Genomic DNA, 3,827 nt, shown 5'->3' with positions numbered 1-3,827 from the left:
ACCATTTTGGGGCCTAATCTCTTTTCAAAAATAATCAAAGAAAATTATTTTCGTTTATTATTCGTACAAAACAAAATGAAACAAACATGAGATCATACATCATAGAAAAATGGGCATCAAATACCAAAATAGATGGAACACGTCAATGGGTATTAGTAATCAAATAAAAGACTTCAAAAGAGACCTTTAATTGAAGATTTCGTGCACAATTTAGGAACATTATGGAATATTTTGTTATGCAATAAATAGGAGCATTGAGAAATTATATGATAATTAGAAGTCACGTTATTATTTATATCATATTTCATCATATATATCCAACTAATCCTCTAAGCTATCATTTAGGTAGTATTTGTTAATTAATATATAAATTGAAAAAGATAAGATATGAAAAGTATTCCAGACTTTTGTCATTTCTAATGTGTTTGTTAAATTTATTTGACGATCCTTAAAAAAGAAGTCACGTAACTTCTTATCTTCTATTTTTTAGATATATTTATCTCTCCCTCCTCAAAATAAGCATATATATTGGACTTTATAGATAAGAATAAAATGACACATATATCCTCCAGAATATTCTAAAAAATTTAATAAACAGTTTGATAAAAATATTAAAATATTTCCTAACGTTATTTTGACCATTTCTTATTTTGATTTGCAAAATATTATAACATTATCTTAACAAAAGTTTATTTTATCCATTTTAACGAACACTACCTCAGTGGTAAAGATAAATGATTTATAATCAAACTCTATAATTGTAAGAAACTTAGAAGTTTGTTTAATGAATTAATAAAATTAAAGGACTGTTCTAAAATTTTAATAAATCTAAACTTTTTTATTATTTTATAAATTGGCCTACACATATAATCGGGTTCTTAAGTTTTAATTAAACTAAAGGATAATATGGTAATTTGAATCTTATCTAAAATGACATAACACCCTTTAAGTTTAATGAAAAGGCATCAACCACCTCTTTGCTTTTGAAAATGACCAATTTCTTTTGATTTTATTAACCATGCAACACTTTTTCCCCTATCACTATGTCATCTCTTCACCCCTCTCCCCTATCTAAAAAGTTATTAGAAAAGCATGATTCCTCTTTTCTCTACCTCATTGTCAAAAAAGTTGCAAGAAAGTGTGATGGTTGAAGCCAACGAAGGCCTTCCCATCCCCTCGCCCCATTTCTTGTTCGGTTCTTTTTCAAAGATGAACTAACTTCAGAACTCAAATCATTAGTGTTTGATTAGACTCAACCCATCTGAGTTTTGGTTAAAACCCATATGATTGGTTTTCAATTAAAAGGTGTGTTTATGTGTATGTACGCGCCTATGTGCACGTCTATTTATGAGAGAGAAAGACTTGCATAATCATTCTTTTTTTAATTTGTCTCTCTTTGGGACCGAAAACATCGACTTGTTGCAAAAGCTAGAAATGTGTTGGCAAACAAACCAATTAGTAACTAAGACATACAGTAAACATTACACATAAAGAACACCGAAATTTATGTGAAAAATCCCTCAATGTGAAAACAAAAATCACAAGACAAAAGTCTACTGCAAAATCTTCCACTATGTTAAAAATAATGACTCTTATCCCTCCACAACCAAACCTAACTTCTGGATTTATTTTCATTTTTGTTTCTTTTTCAAAAAAAAAAAAAATTCCACAATCAATTGATGACTCTTATCTCTCCACTTGGGCATGGGCCAAAATATCCACTTGGGTAATATAACAACTACAACTTGGCCCATTCTCAACATAGGAGGGAAACCCATTGAACATGACCAAAGACATGAAACTCGAATCCAATATCTAAAGAAGAAATTAAAAATGAACCTAACTCAGAAGAGAAATTGTTAAATAATTCCTCATCCTCCAATGAGTAAAACACAAACTCGAACTACGACTTAGATGAGTCATTGAGTCATTGGATCTTCAGATAGATCTCTACAATCCAAGCATCTTTGATTGATTTGAGCACATAACAGAAGGGGATAACTCGCTAGAGGTGAATGCGAAGCGGCTCATACAAATCACTATAACAAATTTTAATTTTTGTTTTATAACATAAGGGTTCTAGGCTTCGGTTAACTAGTCTCCTACAATTCCATGCACATTAACCCACACACATGGACTAAGTAAGACTATAAATCATAATATTGTTCAAAAAGATAACAACAAACACCATACTTAAGAATTTATAATATTCATGCTTTTCACATAGTACAAATAAATAAAACATACCTTGATCCATTAAGACTACAAGACGTAAAAGACACTGACAGTTGATGAAGAGAATAATAGGATTTAATTTCTCTCCTTAATCCCTGAAGTTGATGATGGATGAAAAATTGTACGATAATTTATTTTATGTGATTGAGGTAGAGAGATGACCAAACTCTTATTTATAGGTTAAGATGTAACCTTCCATCAAGACTTATCAAGAGTTGTGTATATCTTTGGAACCAAATAGAATTTTAATATTCAATTATCTTATTAGATAAAGATGACCATATGTGATAAAATTGTAAAACACAATTAGCTTAAGAGAAGGGCTTTTATTTTTGTCAGACTACAACAATTAACATTTATTTGTATTGGGATCATCTAAAGCAGAGTCTAGTCGAGAAGATGGAGGCCGAGTACCACCAAAGAAGACAAGCAACGGGGGGCTCGACCCATTAGCCGAGGCAGCTAAAGGGTAGAATCATCACAGGAGCTATAGGATCTGCAAAATAGAAAACAGTCAGGAAGCCCACGGGAGTTTCTCCCCCACAGGCCCTCTGATGCCTAAGTTAGTGCAGGTCATGATGACATAAATATGTAATATGATGCAATGGGCTCATGTATATGAGTGTATCATGTATATGGAATCCCCATGCATGTGATTCAGACAGATATAGGGATATAGATGTATTACAAAGATGACCTGATTGGGACATGCAATTTGCACATGGAACGCGGATGCATGAAGCATAATTCCCCTATTGTACACGGTGGTCTTGAGGTTAGGCATGCTTGGAGGGCCTTGAGAAACCCCCCTTCCCCCTTGGGAATGATTCTGAGAGGAAAAATAACCTTAACAGGCTGGCTTGGTCGCTGTGAGGTGACAAAGGGTAAGATATTTGGGGGGCCTTTGGGTAACCTGAAAAGATACTGGAGACTTGATCGAATACATATGTGAATGTTTGGTATGGTCATTTGCAGATACTTGTTTAATATTAAGTTTGTGGCATGTCACGAGGTGTCTTAGGACTCTTAGGAGTCTCCATGGGACTAGGGGTCTTAAAAGTCTTCTCAGGAGTTAGGAGTCTTAGAAGTCTCATCGAGACTTAGGGATCTTAGGAGTCTCCCTAGGACTAGGAGTTTGGGAGGTTTCCTTGGGACTAGGAGTCTTAGGGGTCTCCTCGAGACTAGGAGTCTCCCCAAGATTATGAGTCTTAGAAGTCTCTCCGAGACTAGGAGTCTAAGGGGTCTCCCCGAGACTTAGGGGTCTTAGAAGTCTTCTTGGGACTAGGAGTTTGAGAGGTCTCCTCGGGACTTAGGGGTCTTATGAGTCTAAGGATTCGGGAAAGTAGAGAGGGTGTTCTGGATGCTCTGGAGACTAAGGCTATAAGATCCGTTGGGGGCCAAAAGACCTTTTTATGGGCGCGACTAAAGCAATAAAAATTATAAAGAATGTATTGAAATCAGTATCAGAGGCGAACCTTTTCAGTAATGAATGCTTGCTTATTTATAAAGTGATATGAAGTAAACTTAAGTAATCCGGAGTTAGGATTCTCACAACTAACGTTTATTTTGACATTTTCTAATAATGTTAGGAT

The sequence above is a fragment of the Diospyros lotus genome, chromosome 13 (genome assembly GCF_014633365.1).
Source record: "Diospyros lotus cultivar Yz01 chromosome 13, ASM1463336v1, whole genome shotgun sequence".
Taxonomy (NCBI): Eukaryota; Viridiplantae; Streptophyta; class Magnoliopsida; order Ericales; family Ebenaceae; genus Diospyros; species Diospyros lotus.
Note: the sequence above shows the minus strand (reverse complement) of the source record.